The sequence below is a fragment of the Lissotriton helveticus genome, chromosome 6 (genome assembly GCF_964261635.1).
Source record: "Lissotriton helveticus chromosome 6, aLisHel1.1, whole genome shotgun sequence".
NCBI lineage: Eukaryota > Metazoa > Chordata > Amphibia > Caudata > Salamandridae > Lissotriton > Lissotriton helveticus.
In genome coordinates, this window is record NC_136067.1 from 1,703,250,661 (window position 1) to 1,703,272,259 (window position 21,599).

At 40.6% G+C, this 21,599-nt stretch overlaps 1 protein-coding gene and 1 pseudogene across 5 annotated transcripts in view; one reads left to right on the forward strand and one right to left on the reverse strand.

The window, feature by feature from the left end:
* The window catches only part of MACROD2 (mono-ADP ribosylhydrolase 2), a 1,869,528-nt gene that overhangs the window by 629,758 nt on the left and 1,218,171 nt on the right, over window positions 1-21,599 (forward strand). The gene's annotated exons all lie outside the window — the stretch shown is intronic.
* LOC144763710 (ATP-binding cassette sub-family F member 2 pseudogene) lies at window positions 2,045-4,299 on the reverse strand (annotated as a pseudogene). Its single transcript, XR_013596253.1, has one exon. The product of XR_013596253.1 is annotated as an ATP-binding cassette sub-family F member 2 pseudogene (transcript).

Genomic DNA, 21,599 nt, shown 5'->3' on the forward strand with positions numbered 1-21,599 from the left:
CATAGAGTCCTACGCCAGTCGCTCTGGATGGGGCACACGATGTGGGGATTTTTCCACAGGAGGCGTGTGGTCTGCAGAAGAGCAAAGTCTCCACATCAATTGTCTGGAACTATTGGCAGGGTCGTTCGCGGTCTGGTGTTGGACCAAGGACAGAGTACAATCCTGTGTCCTTCTGAAAATGGACAACGTGTCAGCGGTCCAGTATGTCAACCGTTTGGGGGGCTCCCGGTCGCGAACGTTAGCGAATTTGGCAAAAGATTTCTGGACTTTCTGTCTAGACCATCACATTTCAGTCACAGCTGAATATCTTCCGGGCCAGACCAATCAGATCGCGGACTGGCACTCACGCAACCTGTACGATTCCAGTCTATGGAAGTTAGACCCCCAAATCTTCCAATGGGTTCAGTCTTTGTGGGGCCCATTCTCGATGGATCTTTTTGCATCCCGCCTGGACAATCAGGTCCCTCGGTTCTTCAGTTGGAGGCAGGATCCGATGGCGGTGGCCACGGATGCTTTTCTCCAGGATTGGACCACGGAGGTCGGTTATGCGTTCTCTCTATTCTCGATGATCACAAGAGCAGCGGCTCAAATCCGCCGCCAAGGAGGGGAAGTGGTCATGATAACACCTTGTTGGAGATCTCAAGTTTGGTTTCCGATTCTTCTGGACCTTTCTTGGTATTTTCCAATCCTACTCCCCAATATCCTCACCTGCTTCTGAATCCGAACGGGATGTCACATCATCTGATCACGCAGGGACAGCTCCGTCTCATGGTGTGGCGGCTTTCCGGCCACGTTGGTCGCTGCCGGGCCTTTCGGAACCAGCTGCAACACTCTTGTCAAAGGCTTGGGCAGACAGTGCCACAAAGCGTTATAGGTCTGCTTGGACAAGATGGTTTCATTGGTGTGTTCGAAGGGACTTGGATCCCGTGGTCGCAGACGTTGTTCATGTCTTGAATTTTCTGGCGGAATTAGCGTCTGACGGATTAGCGTACCGCTCAATAAATGCGGTCCGTTCGGCGATTTCTGCGGGCCATTCCCAGCTCGATGGTAAACCGATTGAAGAACATCCTTTGGTCTGTAGACTGTTGCGGGGTATCCGATTGTCTCTACCCCCAGAGCCTCGGTATTCTACTCTTTGGGATGTTAACTTGGTTTTGAATCTCTTTTTATCTTGGCAACCTAATAAATTCCTTTCTCTGAAAGAGTTATCCGCGAAATTGGCTATGCTTCTTTGTTTGATCTCCTGTAGGAGGGTGACGGATGTCCGGGCATTGGACATTTCATTCGCTGACTTTTTCTCCCAAGGGAGTGGTCTTTAAAATTGGTCGCCGTACCAAGTCTCATACCGAACGGTGTCATATCCGGCTTTCAGAGATACTCCGAAATTGTGTGCGGTGGATTGTCTCAAGGCTTACGGAGACTTGACTTTAGAATTGCGACCTCCGGGCGAATAACAACTTTTGATAGCACTCAGGAAGCCGCATAAAGCATTGTCTTCCCCTACAATTGCACGATGGGTGCGTTGGGTCATGCAGGAAGCGGGCATTAATACCAGACAATTTGGTGCTCATTCCACTAGGGGAGCCATGGCCTCTAAGGCGTTTGTGTTGGGAGCACGTCTAGAGGATCTGATGCGAGCGAGAGAGATGGACTCTACCTTTAAAAGGTTTTATTTTAAACCTGTGGTGGATGTGGCTCAGTTGGTGGTAAGTAAGCTTTAAACTAGCATAATCAGAAGCTTCCGGTCCTGACATAGAATCGGAATTTGCCAAGCAGGGTGATGGTAAGTTCCAATTCTATTAAGGACACTGAGGCGAGGATTATCCCACCCAGAGCATGCTAGTGCGAACCCCCGTACAGTGGTAGGTAATAACTTTTGAGGATTATTATGGCTTGTTTACGTTTGTGCTTTGATGCTTTGTTACCACGGTTATTGTAGGTAATGACTTTTGAGGGTTATTATTGCTTGATTCCAATTGATTTGATGCTTGGTTACTAAGGTTATTCTTTTTTTTTTTGAGTTTTTTTTTTTCTTTATTCAACGGTCAATTGTTTCTCTTAACTTCTGAACAGTAATGTACATAGTTAAATAACACATTAAAACCAAAAGTCAGAGAGACACTCTGAAGTGCAGTTTTTGAAGTGGAGCAAAATAATAGTTCGGGAGATCTAATTCCCAACATGTTCGCTAGATTCAGCAGTCTTATTCATTTCTGAGAGAAGGCAGGCGATGTTCTTGTAAAAAGCTTTATCCTGGTGAGGAGTAAGAGCGCAGGAGAGGAAATAGAGGATTACAGCAACAATGCTAATAGTCCTTTAGACATGAAATCCAGATACACCGTTTTCAGAAGAGCTATGAATCTGGTTGCTCCAAGATAGTCCCATCAGTATACAGGCATTCTGATCCTGCTCCATCAATGCATTGTTTCCAGCTTCCTCTCGGGGCTTCATGCCTTTTTGGAAAGTGGCTCTTCTCGAACCAATTTGGACTTCAAGTGATCTTTGTAAGAAAGGATATCCCCTTTCCACTTGATGATGGTCTGTTTCTCACACACCCAGATCTCTTGTGCAACCTGTTGAATAAGTCGAAAGTCGTGGCTAACTAGCATCATGCCTCCCTTAAAGTCATTGATTGCATCAGCAAGAGCATCAATTGTCTCAATATCCAGGTGATTGGTCGGTTCATCCAAGAAGAGCAAATGAGGGTTCTGCCAGGCAAGCCACGCAAGACAGACACGGCACTTCTGTCCATCTGAGAGATTACGGATGGGACTGACCTGCTGTTTCCCTGTGAGCCCATATCGGCCAATTATCTTTCTCATCTCCTCCTTCTCTTTGATCTCAGGGTAACATTTCATCATGTACTCCAGAGGAGAAAGATCAAGTTCCAGCTGTTCCTGTAAGTGCTGATGGTATCGGCCAATCTTCACATGGGAATTCTTCCTGATCATGCCGTCTGTTGGCAATATCTCTCCAGTCAGCAACTTAAGGAGTGTGGACTTCCCATGTCCATTTGGGCCAACAAGAGCTACCCGCGTGTCAAGGTCTATCCCAAATTCAATGTTTGTGTATATCATTGGCCCGTCCTGGCTATACTTAAAGCTGACATTCTGCACCATAATAACAGGAGGAGGGATCTTGCCGCAAGACGGGAAATAAAATGATAGAGTCTTATCATTTGTAACTCGTTCAGTGAGGCCAGATGACATCATCTTCTGAAGGGTCTTCTCTTTGCTCTGGGCTTGTCGGGCAAGCTTAGCACTGCCATGTCCAAACCGGGCAATGTAATTCTTCATGTGTGAGATTTGGTCCTGTTCCCAATTGAAACGTTTCATTTGATTCTCCTCCAACTCCAATCGAGTCTTCACATACTGATCGTAATTTCCAGTGTAGTATTTCAGCTTGCGGTTGTGCATGTGAATGATGTTTGTACAAACTCCATTCAAGAAGTCCTGGGAGTGGGAGATGAGGACCAGGATACGCTTGAACGAGCGAAGTTCCTCTTCAAGCCACACACATGCATCCAGATCTAGGTGATTTGTTGGTTCATCCAACAGCAACATGAATGGACGGATGAAAAGGGCCCTGGCAAGGGCCACTCTCATCCTCCAGCCTCCACTGAAGTCCTTCAGTTTCTTTCTCTGCATAGCAGGGGTGAAGCCCAACCCATGTAGGATCCTTGTAGCTCGCACTTCAGCCTTGGCAGCATCCAGTTCTTCCAGGCGCTCATACAACTCCATAAGTTTTTCACATTCAGCATCCTCATGAGCCAGACGTTCAGCCTCTTTCTCTAGCATGTTCCTCTCATGGTCCACCTCATAACACAATGCAAAGCAGTTTTTTCCGTTGGAGGCATCTCACGTGTAAGATGATAGATGTCGATGTGATCCGGAATAGGCACTTCACGCTTCCCAATGGCAGACAGAAGCATTGATTTTCCTACTCCATTAAGCCCAATAAGCCCATAGCGTCGGCCAGAGTTTAGTTCTAGTCTTTTGTCTGTGAGGAGCTCCTGTCCATGGAAAGTCAGTGACAGGTTAATGATGTGGACATCAGTGCTATTTGGGTGGGAGGACAGCACACCAGTCACCGCTCGAGCCGCAGCTTTTTTCAACTCAAACTCTTCCAGTTCCTTGGTCATCTCATCAACCTCTAGATTTTCTGTTCCATTGCTCTGTTCACACTTCTCCTCCAGCTCATCCCCCTCATCTTCGTTTCTCTTGGGACGTTGGCGAGCTTTGGCGGCTTCCTTTATCTTCGCAGCCTTTTTCTTGGCCAGGTCGGAGGGCATGGTAGCGAAGTCTTCGTTTTGGAACCTGCCAGGTGTAATGTAAGCGCTCCACTTCGCTGTTCTTCTCCAAAAGCACTAAGGTTATTCTTGTGACATTTACGGGTCCTTTAAGTTCTTCATTTCCTGATCGTTTATTGTCCTTCCTAGGAAATGACGGGTCGAAACAGGACCAGTGATGAAGGAGCGTGATTCGCGCGAAGGAAGAGAGACATGGGACTAAATGCTGCAAGTCCTGGAAATGGTGGATGGACTATGTTCACACTGTCTCCCTGGTTGTAGGGAGTTGGAGTTTTTATTCTGTATTGATGATGAAAAATTGTTTATCTTTCTGGCTGCTGTTTTGGAAATATAGAATAAAGCGAAGAGAGAAGTAGCATAATCCTCGCCTCCGTGTCCTTAATAGAATTGGAATTTACCATCAGCCTGCTTGGCAAATTCTGATTATCCCCCTGAATGTTTGCAGCCCAATATGTGTGGTTGATCAGGGATTTAGTTTTTGGAAAGAATTATGACAGAGATTTGTCTGAATAAAGGGAAGAATTTTTATGTTTAAATTAATTGGATGAATATGGAATAATAAAAATACAGGAGTAAGAGCAGACATTGATTGTTTATAATTAAAAGAAAAGCACAATAATTGATCATTTAGGAGTTCGTTTATAGTGACACAAGAGGTAGCACATGCCAAGGGTAGACACAGACACTTAACAAGGGAACATTCTTACAGTCAGGGCCATTGGAATTATGCGATTGTGTGGCCGCTTCATTTTATTGCATTAGATAAGACTTGCTGCATTTGCCACATAATCCATCATCTGCTACATAATCTACAGCAATTGCTTTTTACCTCAATCGGTTCAAAAGTTATTAAAAATGCAGTGAAAGGCCCCTTGCAAAGCTTGACTGGTCATCTTTCTGTTGTTTATTGCTATATTTTTGTGTTAAACTGGTACTAATGAGGTGCAGCAAATGCCCAGGCAGTGTTCAAAGGTGTAAAAATTACTAAATGATGAAGTAATACTATCATAAAAAGTGCCGCTTTACAACGCATAATTTGCCTTGTCTTGCAGCACAATTTACTCAACCTTGCCGCTTAATTTGGCCCTCCCCTGCCGCATAATTCCAGTAGCCCTGCCTATAGTCTGTAAAAATTGGTATCCAGTGATTAGTGGGTTACTCCCAGCCTGCACACGAAATCACAAAAATAAGAATAATATCGTAGAAAAAAAGCATTACCATAGAAGAATAAAAGGAGTGCTGCAGACTTAAATATATATAATGGAGTATGTCTATATTAGTTTTCTTTAAGAAGTGTCAACGGTTTGCATTAGTGTAGCGGTATTATGATTTTTTGGGGACCGTCAATTGTTAATGGCAGTGACTGGGGGGTGTCTGATATAGCTTTTTCTCAAGCATTCTAAGCGCCACCTCCTCCGATACCTACCCTTCAGGAGTAGTCTGTGCTATATAACAGCCTTGAATTAATAATTCAGTCAGTCTAATCTCATAAACTACTGCCAATAGACCAAAAGTGTCCCTTTGCCACCACTGCCTATGACTTAAGTTGAAGCTTCTATGTTACCACGCAGTAATTTATTTCTGTTCTTTTTATGTCCTATTTTACTTTTATTTTTCCACAGCCCACATTTCCAGTGTATGCGTAGATTACTGCATCTATTATTCTGTTCGATCATGATGCCTCCTGATTTGGAACCCACATACAACTTTTTTGTTAGAATCGCTGAAGCGAACATCAAAATTCAACATTTACAATAATTATGATTATCAGTTATCTTAAACCTGATAGATACTTTCGCTTTTTAACCTGGAATTGTGGGTAAGTACACATAGTGAGATGTCATAGTTTCTCAAGCCTACTGGGTCGAACGATTAAAGCAGCGTCGCTTACCTTTTTCATTGTTTGTATAATTTTGGGACATGTTTTTATCCGCTATTTGTGGCAGGCCGTGTTTTTCCCTTTTATTTTGCTGTGGTGGTCCCTTTAGTTTATTATTGAGTTTGCCAAGATTAAGTGCACCAATTTGGAATTGTCTACTTGCTGTGTTTATGTTGAAGCAATCAATCGCTATTCGCCTTCAAACTTTTATGTGGCCAAAATTGTCAGTTTTGAATTTGAAGAAAGCAAAAAAAAATGTCTTTGTAACTTTTGGGCATTTTATAGCCTTAAACATACTTTAAATTGGGGAATAATTTCAACTGAATAAATGAAAAAAGACTCAGGGATTTATTGAGATGAATTTTGCCACTTGGGAGAAGTGCCACTTAAATTTACCCTAGAAATAACCACTGGCGATGGGGTCGTATTTAATGCTTTTGAAGGCATTATGGTATTTCCTGTTATGTCAGCAGTGGCAAATGCTTAGAATTGTATTGCCAAAAGTTAGGTATACGATGGTGCATTAAGATTAACTAACAGGTGAAATTTGCTACGTGATGCTGTTGTTTGCTTTCTAACACAAGAATGTGTGTCGCCATGTTACCAACTCTGGGCTGCCTTTTTATCCAACCGGCCATTTTCTGATCGAGTTGGAGATGCTGGGGTTTGAGGGCAGAGGGCTGCTGCTAGCAAGCCCCTGTCACTTTCTCCGGCTTCCACAGGCAATTACAGCAGGCACAGCGGGTGCTTTAGATGAGAGAGAGGAAAAAGAGAAAATGAGAGAGACATGAGAGACATAAGAGAAGAAGAAGGGAGTTGGGCTGACTTGAACAGTCTTGCCAGGGCGGCTTTTGGTTCCCCTTTCTGTGTTTCACTTCCTGGCAGGTTGCCCTCAAAATACCACTTAGGACACGAGCAGCTTAGGACACGAGCAGTGCGGTGTGGAAGGTTCAAAGATTGTGACTTGCATGAAATATTCTATTATCAGTCTTTTCTCGATGCCTCCAAAGCAGTAGACACAATGCAGCCGAACCACAGAATCTGATTTTGATATTTAGCTACAACTTTCACATTTCTCTTAGAATTTCATAGCATTTCATTCAGGTCAGGTTATTGACAGGTCATTGGGTGCCTAGATGTCATTACTCCATTAAAGATCAGTAATGGAGCTAATTCTCATTCTATTTATAAAATCCTTACCTTTGGCTGGAAAGGGAACATATTGTACTACACACCAGCCGGCTTCCTGGTTCTTTTTGACCCGTTACTGTATGCATGGATGATATGTAAAAGAATAATGGCTGACCTAATTGTGGCCTGGGGGTACAGCTGAGGAGATGCAACTAGAGTCGAGGGCCAGGACTCCAATGACCTTGACTTGACCTTTTTAGTATAGCCGACTCCTAGTCAGTTTTGCCATGTCCTGCTTATAATGGGGAATAAAGTGCTGGCTTTTATCTGCACCAAACTCAGAATGGCTCTGATTCTGTTAATGTGTAGTGCAATGTTCACCTCACAAAGGACAATGCTGCGTTTATACCTCAATATGTATAAAAAAAATCCTCTCCCCGCCAGCAGTATCCCAAGTGATTGATAATTATGAATTGTATACTGAGAACGTAATTTTTTTTTTCGCCTTCTGGATTCGGAGATCTCTCAAACATGCCTTTGTTGAATCGCACGAAACCTATTTAATTAGCTATTCAATGTTGAAAATGATGTGCCTCTTTTTGGAAATTAAAATGTTATGGTTAACCATTGCTCAGAATGCTGCAGGCAAAACAATGTTCTATTGATGTATTCACGTCCCATTCATTATAACAAAGAGCAATATGCAATCTCGTCTGTTCTGAATCCGGATGATTTATAGTCTTGTCAGTGGTCAGCAAGGCTGTAGTTTTTTTTTGTTTTTTTTTAATGGTGAATACTGAAAGCTACTTAGATTTGTACGCTGGGTCGTGCTGCAAGGCATAATCTTTAATATATACTTTAAATGGCATTTTTCCATTTTAGTGATGGATTATCACCCAGTAACTGCACTCTGTTTACCATAAATCTGTTGTTCAACACTACAAGTGTGCCTTAGCCTTGGTTCAAAAGAGGTGTTTGTAAACCACTCCCACGTCCGTATCATCTTTGGCCCTTCATGCGACAAGCCATTAAAGCTTTGCTCCAACAGAGTGTGTCCACACTAGATTTCTAAGATTGCCACTGACTGTTCTTGTGAAATTGATTCTCATGATGGTTTGTAAAAATTTGTCCCAGTGGATGACGTGGAAAAAGTCATGGATATGGCCTTCGTGTGCCACTGGTCGATACTCAAAATAAAGATTTCAGACTTGTGTTTACTGAGACTCACAACGGATTTCAAAACAATATAATTAGGAAGAAATACAAATGAAAAAATATATATTTCTCAGGCATGAGCAAAACCAGCCATGAAAGATTGGGATCAAGAAGGGTAGCAGTACCTGTGACTGGACTGAGCAAGGCTTAAAGATACAGGAAAAACAAAAAATGAATATAAAAATATAGCAAGACTGAGGCAGAATTCTGGAAAGGGAAAGTGTATAACTTAGCACTGGGGAAATTTCTGTTATGTGTGCAATATCTCCTGTACATTTGTGTTACAGTTCGGAAGCAAAATTCCCCAAATTATGTTAAGGTTCCTTGTCACATAATTATCTGCCGTTCAGGACAAAAAATTAACGTGTGTACGGGAACAATGCGAATGACCAGAATGTGAGCCTCTGCTGTTTGCAGCACTTATATTTGTTGTGCTTTTTTTCCAAGTGCAAATGTGAAGCGTGGATGCATTGTGAGGTAAATTATAGCGCCAAATTCCATTTTTTTCATTATGCATAATTTTTCAAAATGTTTGCATAATTATGCAAATTACACTGTCTCACACTCTTACAATCAACACAGCCACTAACATGATGAGTCCCTTGTCAAATCCATTCTTCTACACAATCACCTCCTCATCTTTCCTGTTCCCTATGGTTCCTTGCCTCCCTCAAATCTGCTCAACCTCAATCTTTCAATGTACTTATCCACAACTCTCTAACTATAAGCAGAATTCAGAAATATTGCAGGCGTACTGCGGACCAGAAGTAAACTACAGTAACATTGTTAACAACAAAATACGCTATTTTACTAAATAGTGGCTGATGAAAAAAAAAGTATGAGCTCTTTTAGGAGAATATGTTGCTATTGCTAGGTACAACAGTTATTAGTACCCCTGTATGTGCTGTAGTATCCAGTGGCTCTAATATGAGGCAAGTAAGGTGTAACACAATTGTGTAAATGCCACAGAGGACTTCAAACTGCTTGTTTGGGTCCTTTACTTTGAAAGTACAACATAGGCTTCCATCTAGGAGTTCTTTGTCTTGGTCTGACCTGTGTGCATCAGGAGCTTAAACATTTTTTGTGTTTAAAAAACAAAAATAACTCCTCCATTTTTTGATTATTATTTTTTTGTAGTGGAAGGTACAAGTTGGACAAATGTCCTGTGTGTGTCTCCCTGCATTTTCCCCTTGCTTCATTTCTGTTCATTTTGTACATACATTTGTCCTCTTCTACCACCAGAAAATTAGTATTTATTAAATTATTGATGCTAGGAAAGTTTCCAAGAAAGTGCGAGTCTAACTGTTTTGGGCTGTCTGCAGCGAGTCTCAGGAAGGTTAAGGATGGCTGTCGGCGTCCAGAAATTTTGCATAGTAAGGTTTTGAGTTAAGAATGCACCTGCCAAAATTAAGTGAAGGAGTTTGCAGTTGCGGCCAGCATGACTCGCGGGTAGGGGGGCGCAGGGAAGTAGTCGCGTGGAGGAGGGGGGAGGTAATTTAATTTTTTTTAAAAAGAATTTTAACTTACCTTCATTCCGGTCGCGCTCCATGTCTTCTCTCCTCCCCACACAGGAAGCAGACAGCCTCCCTCCCCTCCCATAAGCCAATCACAACACTGCAGTTGGCTGGGACTCCAACCCCACAGGCATCTATGGGGAGGTCTAATGCAGAGTGTGCACAACAGCGGGCTAGCCACTTCTCCCCTGCCTGGAGCAGGATCGCCCGCCCCCAACTAAACCCTGCCTTCTGCTTTTTCGCAGTGCGAGAAGCAGAAAAATAAAATGGTATTCATAATACTATTTTGTTTCTGCTTCTCGCACTGCGAGAAAGCAGTGGGGCGACGATCCACCGCCAATGTGGAGGAGCCGCCCCTGGGAGTGTGGGCAAAAAATGTAGAATGAGTAATTTCTACTGAAGTTGGTAATACACACTGATTTGTGAGTGATGTACTTTGAGGACAAGGCTCCTGATGGGTCAAATACAGCACCCAATTGTCTGACAGATGCGGAGTAAAAAGATCCCTGGTTGTGGAGAAGTGTGGCTCAATGGTTAGAGCGGCAGACCCTGATGCAGAGGTCTGGCCCGGGACCAGGGTTCAATTCCCGCTTCGGCGGGTCTTGGGCTCAATTTCCTCGGACATGATAATTCTCGCCTCTGTGCCTATTCTAATCATGGGTCCCACTCTGCAACTCTGGGCAATAGCTTGCTTAATCTCCACAACGGCCCCAACAGCGCTGGGATACCTGGCTTCACCTTGGGGGTGCCCAGGAGTGGACATTTCACAGGGAAAAGCCAGGAAGGGTTCCACACCGGTATGCGTACAGCGCCAGGACACCCCAGTTGGGGTATAAGAGCGCTTTACAAGTACAAATTTCAAAATTCATGATAGGAGAATAAAAGTAAAGCAAATAAATTGCCTGACTATGACATCTTTAGGAAGCAGTTGGATTTGACTTTCAATTCCTTATAACATGTTGATTATACAGGTGGGATAAGCTATGCTATAGGACATCTTGCTAAGGATATAAGTCAGTGGGCTCTCTGTGCAAGGCTCTCTAATGTATTAGTTCTTGTTGTAATACCCTAATTAGCTTAATTTGAATCATTCATCTTTCTAGCATAACACTCACTTGGACTTTTCACCCTAATTTTGAAAGTTTAACCTGATTGATAGGCCTGGTTCATTTCTTAGGAACTGTAGGAACACTACTTTGATGCACTACTGGCCATTATTAATATGTACACTCATGAGGAGTGAGGGAGGCTGAAACATAACGCGTAATTATGCCTTTTAATTGTAGGTGATACTGTGGGTACATATTGCAATGTTGCCCAATGAGGTGAATAGCAAAGATACATCTTTAAATTGGCATTTACTAACTGTTCATTTGAGAACTACTGCTTGTGAATTGAGAGAAAATGTATGTTTTCAACCCAAATGTATTCGGGTTTCTGTCTGTAAATATGTGAACTTTTACATATGAGATATTGCCCCTTAGTGCACTTTTGATATTCGTGTGATGGTACACGTCTTTAGAACCTTGTCTAAGTTATGTTCAATGTAAAACTGTTATTTTTATGATCACTTAAATGTTTTTTTAACAAAGTTTCAGGAGCTCTTTATTGTAAAGCAAATATATGGCACTTGATTTGTTGTTTGCTAGCTTCGCAGTAGTTGATGGTTCTTAGAACTTGATTAATCCAGTCTTTTACCAACATCCTCACTCATCATCAAATGTTTCTGTTCCATAGACTGGGTAATGAAGGTGTCAATGTGAGCGTACCACTTACATTCAGGTAAGGGTCATGGCTTTATGCAGCGAGCTGCTGTCTTGCTCAGCACCACATGTGCATCTCTTTGGTTTTAAGAGTCTATGAAGCAGTTTTAGTTGATAGCATAAGATAACCATAGGTTCTCAGGAGTCGTAAAGGGTGAACATATTAAAAAGGTGTTCTGGTATCTTTATAAATGTAGCATATATGATTTTTGCGTACAAGATACATTTCCTAAAATCTATTGCTTCCGACTAGAAATGTTCTTCTTGCCACATGGCCAGCCATTGGATACTGGCCCAAAAAATCTGCGTCCGTTGAGTATGAAGTTCATCCGTCTCTGAAAGGGAAGTTTAATTTCTTTGATATTTTGTTGCTATTCATACATGGTACCAGGACTAGATAAACATGAGCCTGCTCTGTGTTGCACTGTATATGCTTCATCCACAAACTAGTACAAGTAAAGCAGTAGGCACGTCCTATTCTTGAGACATCGATCTTGGTCCAATTGACTCCCCTATCACTGTATCAGCAGTAAAAGACTATGAGAACATAAAACATTAAAATGGAAGTGGCCACTGCATATGAATCGCGGTGATGCATCTTTTCTTTTTAGGTACCACGTCCACAAAATACTGAGACATCTGTCTGCAAGCACATGTCCACACAGTGAATATAGCAAGCCAAATATGATAAAAATGTTAGGAGAGAAAAGCAGAGAGATCCATTTTTCTATTTGGTTAACTTTCAACCACAGATGGGTTGAATACATAAACTAACCATCTGTCCTTAGTGTACCAAGTGTTCTTGTTTCTTCTAATATTTGCAGAGTGATAGTGTGTCATTGCTTTGTACTTTTCATCGTCGCGCCTCAGAATTAGTTCCATCGAGAGAGTACCATTAGCGCGTGGCAGCGTGAACATCCTTTGCTTATTTGCTTACTGTTACAGCACTATGCTAAATCCTCCCGAGCATTAACATATTTTGAACGCTCTTTGGAGCATCTTTGCATTTCAATCTCCATCGTTTTAATATTTGCGACTAAACAAACGCATGAGAGCTTGTAGTTGGCGAAGCACATTTGCACACATTTAATTGCTCAATTTACATTTTTTTTTCATTTTTATTTTTTTGATGTTTTTTTTTTTTCAAAGCATAGATTCTTATCCGCCGAAAACAGCATTATCCCTAATGGCTAGCATCAGGTGACATTATTAGTGGACATTCTTGGTCTTGGGCCAAGTAATCATGAATGGGGGATGGAGTCTGGCTTATTTCAGCCATCACAGAGCGGTGTAGTATCACCAGGATTGTAGGGGCAGCACAAGTGATGTCACGCTCTACTTGACTGATATCACAGCAAGGTGATGGAGCTACACATTCTGCATGACGTTGTTTACTCAATAATAATCTCCTTGCAGTACGATTTGCTCGCAAAGGTTTCGTTTCACAGAAAACATGCATGTTATTAAACTGGTCAAATGGCTACCTGTTCACAATATTACTAAAATCCTATCTCTTGACTCTCTTTTCTCACCCCACTGTGATTTTGTACTTCTGTATTTCACAATGTAAACTCATGTATGTCTCATATCCTCACACGTAAGTCTGTATCTTGTTATGTACAGTTTATCCATTGCTCTTTCTGGCCAGGTCTTACCCTAAATACCCACAATAAGTTACCCTTGATTAATTAAAATATATTTGATAAGTCATGTAATAAGTCAAGATGAACCTACTTTTGAAAAATAAAATCATGTCAGGGAAAGGGAATGAAGGACTGTATTGAGAAATGGGAAGACTCATACGATAAATACGAATTATTAGCATCATTCTCAAAGAACTAACCCCCAGATGCATCAACAACCCAATTTGCGATTCCTTAATAGCGAAAAATACCGATTTGCTATTAAAGACTAGCAAAATGGAATGCATCAAGAAAACTTAGAAAATAGCGATTTCTTAGAATTCCTTAATTGCGATTCGCAAATTGCACGTTGTACTTCATGGTAATTTGCGTGCCCTATTAGCGATTTCGCTATTTTAAAAACTTTCATGCATTGCATTTAAGGAATCTCAATTTGAGATTCCTTAAATGCAAATAATCGTAATTAAGCGATTTCTAAAATTGCGATTTCTAAAATTGCGATTTTTGCATTTGGGATGATGCATCCCAAATGCAAAAATACCGCTCACAAAGGGGCAGATTCTCAGAATCTGCTCCTTTGCGAGCGAATATTTGTTTGATGAATCTGGGCCTTAGTCTAAATTAGATTAAATAGCCCTATTGATAAAAATTTAGATTAGCAGAAGAACCTTTGTTACTCTGTCATCCATTCCCCGATTCATGCTTGGGATGTGAAAGGATTGCTAGAAGTGAATTAAAGGGTATAATCAAAAACTAAGGCTGTTGGACCGGGGGTGTAAGTTAATTTATCGGTTAACCACGAGAATAATTTTACCACTCATCAAGGAGAAATCCCCGCTGTTTACTCAAGGGCCTGATGGATCTTTGACGTTGGATAAGATTAACAAGGAGCTGCTCATCACATTAAGTTCTCATTACAATCTCTTACCAACTTTTAGTCAATACTTAGAGTTTATTGTGATTTAAAGGGTTAGGTTTTATTAATTAAATCTTTAGTTAATTCATCTTAATTAAGTTCCAGACTAATTTAATCAATCTCGTTAGAAATCAATAAGTAATCAATAAATATCAATAAAATGCATTAAGCGTTTGCCCATAAACAATAGAAAATCCCTATTCTAGGATGGGAAGAAAAGGGTGTCAGTTAGGAACCCATAAGGAGTTCTAATATCGAGAGGAATAATATAGCATAAAGCTACAGCATTAATGGCAGCTCAAAAGGTCAATAATCAAACAAAGTAGGACTTCTCATAAAGAGAGGTTCAAGAAACTCAGTGGAGTCTCATAAACATGCATGACGGATTGTGGCAAAATGGAGAAAAAAGTGTCTGGGCTCTACTCTCACAACACACAATTAAATAACACATTTTCATTGTTGTAGTTCATCGTTTTTTCTACAGCCAGCCTATCAACTTTAGATGCTCTGATAGAAACAGTATCACTCCCAGTCTTCTTGTCTCACCAAGAATACAATGAGCTTTAGGAGCAGTGTCGAGTGAAGCTTTTCTTAACTACAATTTCATTTGTTCTACATATTCACATCATTCATTTTCTTTAGACATGCTGCATCTTCTTAAAAATCTCCATTAGGGATTGTAGTGTAAGTAGAAGCATTTGCAGTGTTAGATGAAAACATTTATGTAACTATTATTCATTATAAGAAACATATCCATGAGAAGGTCAGACAATAAACATTTTGGGTTGTGTCACCATTTTTTAGTCATGTTCAGCTTTTGTCAGACAATGTCACTTTAGCTATTCAGGCCTAGTATGAGTAAATATGGTTGCCTACTACATTTTCTGCATTTAATCGCATGTATGTTAATTAGAGCCTACATTATTGTATTATTTTTTTGACGTTATAAAACGCTTCGGCAAGGCAGAGTATTAAACTTGGCAGATAATCAGAAATGTGTTGCTATCTATAAGTAGCGATGGAGGACATAAGGGAGTGAAGTAATACAACTGGAGTTTAGACAAGTATTTATTATATTCAATCAGAAAGGTTCTTCATGATCAATTACGAACGTATGTAATCACTGAGTTTTTTCGAAATCATGTATGTAGGATTTACATTTATAACAAAATAAATCCATCAAATTTTGATCAAAATAGTGTGAATATGCACATTTTGTCTCAGAAAAACTAAAATAAAAATCAATGAACCATGATTGTTAAAAGGGCTCCTATCATCAGTTATTTTTACTTTTCTAATATTTTTTATTTATGTATTTATCTTTAAGGAGCACGGTCTCCTGAACGTATCATGGTGCTAAACAACTGCTCCAACAAGCAGGTAGCACACATGGCACCAGAGGGAGAGGTTAGACAGGCTGGTTTAAAGCGTTTTCCTGCAAAATCTGAAATTGGAGATCTTGCAGTTGCCAAATTGGGGACATTCCAAAGCCTGGGCTCTAATATTCAATTCAAAAGAATCGATTTGGAAGGAGTGTCTGATGAAACCGGATCCAAAATAAATGTAGTGCTGTTGTAAAGTGTAGAAGGCATAGATAACATTTTACATAGCATCTGATACAGAAGTCTGTGAAGGGCACAGCATTCAGAGGAAACCTGTTCACATTTGTGGAGCACAAATGCCAACCTCTGTGCTATATTGTGGATATTCTGCAGTATATTGATGATTAAACTGGGATATTGCATTACAATAGTTCAGGCGGGCAGTATGAGGATGCCCACTACCTGAACATGTTTTTCTACGGGAGGATTGGAAGAATCTCCTTATCATCTATAGAGATAGAAAGCAGGAAGAACACAACAACTTTAGGGCTTAGCAGTTAAGACAGTATATTATTATACCAGATCCCAAGATTTTTAACTTGGGTTTTTGGTTAAGGCAGTTTATCCAAAGGAGAAGAGCAGGCAATGTGTGACCTGCAGGTCTTCTCACCACCAATTAACAGGATTTCTATTTTGTCCTGTTACTATTGACTTTCAAAACATTAGTGGATATTCAACCATGAACGGCAACTGGGCAAAGTCTCAAAGCACCGCGTGTGGTTGACGAAGTCTTGGCAAAGGAGAGGAGAAGCCAGGTATCATCTGCATGTATTATTTTAGCAGGCTTTCCTATAGAGCAATATTGGACAACTTATGGCTTCTTGGTGTTCGGAATGAATCCCAGACTTTAGTCAATGTCAGGGGCAGCTGTAAATAGTTAGACTAACCTGTAAATCATACAGGAAATAGGATTCTTTATGGTCTCACCTACATGAGAGATGATATTTTGGTAGCTTGATGTCTTTGGCATGCACTCCAGCTTTTTTAACCTAATCTTGAGAAGCTGCAGTCCTCCACTTTCTTCATTCTGAATTTTTTGTTTTTCAAGAGACCTGAATCCAGTGAATTTGAAGCTTGAGAATATATACACTGATGGCATTTTTGGGAGGGGGAAATGTAGAAATCTCTGTTGAACACATAATGTACAAAACACATAGGCTTTCATAAGGAGTTGGGTGGTACATGGTGGTGTATTGATCACATCAAGTAAGTAGCATTGCCCTGAGGGTGGGGGTGTATTTGCAAGTTGTGGGATAATTCTCTCATATTCTGCTTTTTCTTTTTTTTATTGCATATCTTTTTTATTGACAATTTAATAAAGAGTAAAAATCAAGACACTACTGTTCACTGGTTTTTCCATAAAGTGCAATTTTCTCTCAACATTTGACAGTCCCTGTATCCTTTCCCCCACCTCCCGAAACACGATTGATATTTAAATACAAAACAGAGTGATTAGGAAGTGTCTCCTCTGTGACAATGTGGGTGAGAGAAGCACATGGATTGCCTCTGTATTCATGCCACTTCCCCCAGATTTTCGCCCACATCTGGGGACAGCCACAGACTTCATATACCACTTTCTCGGCCAACATACATCAATCCATGTCACACTGCCATTCGCTCAGTTGTGGTGGCTGTTCCACCACCCCCCCTTTCTTTCTCGCAATATTACTTTTTGCTTACTGCCAGTTCCAAGGTCATCCATGTACGCTGCACGCGGTTCATGTCTGTCTTGTCCCTGATGTTCGATTGGCACCATTCTTCTGAGACCTTCTTATTCCCCCACACACTTCATGCATAAATGCAACTACTGATTCCAAGATCCGTTGTATCCCTGGGCATTCCCACACAATATGATAGAATGTGCCAACCTGGCCGCACTGGCGCCAACAGCACATCTCCGTTGCCCTACCCATTTTGGCCATAGTGGTCTGAGAACAATGGGCCCAGTGGAGTATTCTTAGCTGCACTAAAGGAAACCCCACCTGTATAGCCCATATTATGCTTTTTCAACATGATAATGAGGCATAACATGCAGAAGCAACTTTTAACTCACCAAATTTGCCATGTTGTATCTTTGTTTTAGATCCTTTTGGCAACTTTGACCTGTCAGAATCTATTAGTGGAAAGCTGTAAGGTTGTGACAATGGTCACACAACTCATAATTCTGATCCCTGCACAAACTCGCAAAAAGTGAGACACCGGGGGGTCCCGATGCCTATGGTAACATCCTGCACACTTTCACATGAACCACTGGGTTCTCCTCTGGTATATGTGTATGCCAAAAATAATGATAATTCAAATTGTTTTCATTTGTATCAATATTCTTTGTTTATTCTTTCTTTTTCATTCGTTTGAATCCTTATGTTTTCAAAACAATCCTGTATCTCATCTCCCATTTACCCAATGCATTTCGGGTCTATGGTGACCCTTCTTCGGGGGTCTCTAATAAAGAAAATCAAGAAAAGGTCGCAATCAGCCCTTAAACTGAAATTACATTAATGCATAGTACACTGCGTTTATACAATGTGAACAAACATCTATAGTTCACCAAATAACCTGTATATACCATCACAGTCATTATTTACATCACACTTCTTTGTGTGTATCAACGTTAAAAATTACAAACACCAAAACTGGCCAAAATTTAACCAAAAATAATCAAGCCCCATGTTAGAAAATTATACCAACTACCATTCCGTTGTTCCACTCAACTAAATCTGAGTTTACTTAAATAAACATTATAAGCGCGCATTCTGTGCCTCCCTCGTTTGTGTACTTACTGGGAAATGGAAAGTGGAAAGCGTCCCTCGTTTACGTGTTCTCAGCGAATCCACTGTTACCTTACATCCTTAGTATCGCCTTTTAAAGCTCTCTACGCGCTGATTGGCTTAATTGGCGATCACATGATCGCGACCTCGGACTGCGTGGTCCTTATAGTGTTTTATTTGTTTAATATCATTACGCTCTATGTGGATGAGGATATTCGCCAATTATGCGCTGCTATGAAATTAATCTAATTTCAAGAAAAATAGTTATTCTGACACAACTACATCATGAACAATTTTCAATCATTTTCGCTCAACGTTTTAAACACATAATATTTACAAAGCAGTGTTATTCAATATTATGTTACGTGACTGGGCTCACTCAAGGTGAAAACAATATAAAATATGTTAAAACAAATCATATTAACTTTGGTGTCGGCCATTTTGGATAGGGAAAGTCTCATAGTCATGCAGGAAAACTGAACTTGGCTTTTCACAGTATCTTTATAAAAAACAGGATAATTCTATCCTGTCATTGAGTCCATTCGGTTGTAGGCTGTCCATTTTCTTTATCCAAAAATACTCTGATCTTAATCTTGAAATATGAGTGTCCTGCATGACTATGAGACTTTCCCTATCCAAAATGGCCGACACCAAAGTTAATATGATTTGTGAGCCCAGTCACGTAACATAATATTGAATAACACTGCTTTGTAAATATTATGTGTTTAAAACGTTGAGCGAAAATGATTGAAAATTGTTCATGATGTAGTTGTGTCAGAATAACTATTTTTCTTGAAATTAGATTAATTTCATAGCAGCGCATAATTGGCGAATATCCTCATCCACATAGAGCGTAATGATATTAAACAAATAAAACACTATAAGGACCACGCAGTCCGAGGTCGCGATCATGTGATCGCCAATTAAGCCAATCAGCGCGTAGAGAGCTTTAAAAGGCGATACTAAGGATGTAAGGTAACAGTGGATTCGCTGAGAACACGTAAACGAGGGACGCTTTCCACTTTCCATTTCCCAGTAAGTACACAAACGAGGGAGGCACAGAATGCGCGCTTATAATGTTTATTTAAGTAAACTCAGATTTAGTTGAGTGGAACAACGGAATGGTAGTTGGTATAATTTTCTAACATGGGGCTTGATTATTTTTGGTTAAATTTTGGCCAGTTTTGGTGTTTGTAATTTTTAACGTTGATACACACAAAGAAGTGTGATGTAAATAATGACTGTGATGGTATATACAGGTTATTTGGTGAACTATAGATGTCTGTTCACATTGTATAAACGCAGTGTACTATGCATTAATGTAATTTCAGTTTAAGGGCTGATTGCGACCTTTTCTTGATTTTCTTTATTAGAGACCCCCGAAGAAGGGTCACCATAGACCCGAAATGCATTGGGTAAATGGGAGATGAGATACAGGATTGTTTTGAAAACATAAGGATTCAAACGAATGAAAAAGAAAGAATAAACAAAGAATATTGATACAAATGAAAACAATTTGAATTATCATTATTTTTGGCATACACATATACCAGAGGAGAACCCAGTGGTTCATGTGAAAGTGTGCAGGATGTTACCATAGGCATCGGGACCCCCCGGTGTCTCACTTTTTGCAAGACATTGATAAAAGTGGTTGTAGACTTAGCCACTACAGGTAGCAGTGCACAACAACGAAGGAGTTTGAAGTAAGAATAAGTCAAGTAAAAGAGTGCTGGACGGACCCTATCACGATACATTCATCACCCTGCACAAACTCTCCATGGCCCTGGACCTGGAATTTAGCCATTAACTTGTAATGAAAGCCTAAGTGTCTTTCCTGGATGGGAAGCCACTGCATGTCCTGATGTCTGAAATGACTTATGCGTGCACCAGGGACCAACTAGGGCACTCTGCCACACACTGGAGTCTCTGAATATGAAGTTGTAAGAACTTGGGAATCACTAAGAAAGTGTTGTTCGGGTAATCAACCCTAGCCAATATTATAGCATTATAGCTTGCTTCCAAACGCTACTCCAGTTGTTAAGCACCCTCTAATGGATTTACAGTCCTGAGAAACAGACAAGAGTCTAAACTGAGGGAGGAGCGAGCATGTAATTATCACTGTAGCGCTAAGAAGAATGGCTATAATGCTGTGAAAGCATTCAACTCACTGAGAGTAGAATTAAATAGTGACAAACTGAGAGTTTAATGTTGAGCAGAAGGTTTGTACCAACCATTAATTGTCCCCTTGTAACTTCACGAAGCAATCTAATGCTCTCATAGCCAACCCATTTAGTACGTTTCATTTTTCAAGCAGTGTTGCCGGGGCCTGTAGCCAATTTCCATTTCATTGTTATCTGACCGTCCGCTAATACTAAAGCCAAGTCTATACATTTAGTTGTGAGCTTACATTTTGGGGGACGAAGATACTTACCCAATATGCGTGACTCTGGTGTAGGTAACAAGTGTCTCTCTCTGATCTCACTGAGAAAGTTCATGATGTCTAACAAGAATGTGCTTACATCGGGGCAAACCCAAAGCATGTGAGCAAGCGGACTTTCCTAGATGTCATTAATTAGTAGAAGACCTATCGTCTAATACTAATTAATGACATCTAGGAAAGTCCGCTTGTACCTTAAGGGAATATTTATTATTTCAGCCTGCCATGAGGTAAACGTTATGTATAATATAAAAGTGAATAAAAAAATGTGTCATGGAAAAATTCTGGTAGCTTTTTCCAGTAATTTCACCCAGTGAGCTTTCCCTAACAATTTGTTCAGGTCTTTTGCCCTTTTATCTCCAAATGAGTCTTGGATGGGTAAAAATGTTGGTTCACTGTGCCCTGTATAATAGTGGTGTTGCCTTATGGGTACAAAATGTAGAAACGCATGATATGTAACCCCTGGTGTGTTATGGGATCACAAGCAGGAGAGTTACACGTATTTCAAATGGTTGCTGTTACTGCCTAGAATAGAAAAATGAACCTGCAGGTATCCCAAAGTCAGACATCAGATATTCATAGACATAAGTTGACCATACCTGTATATATAAACAATATTTTCAATCCTGCATGTCTGTCATA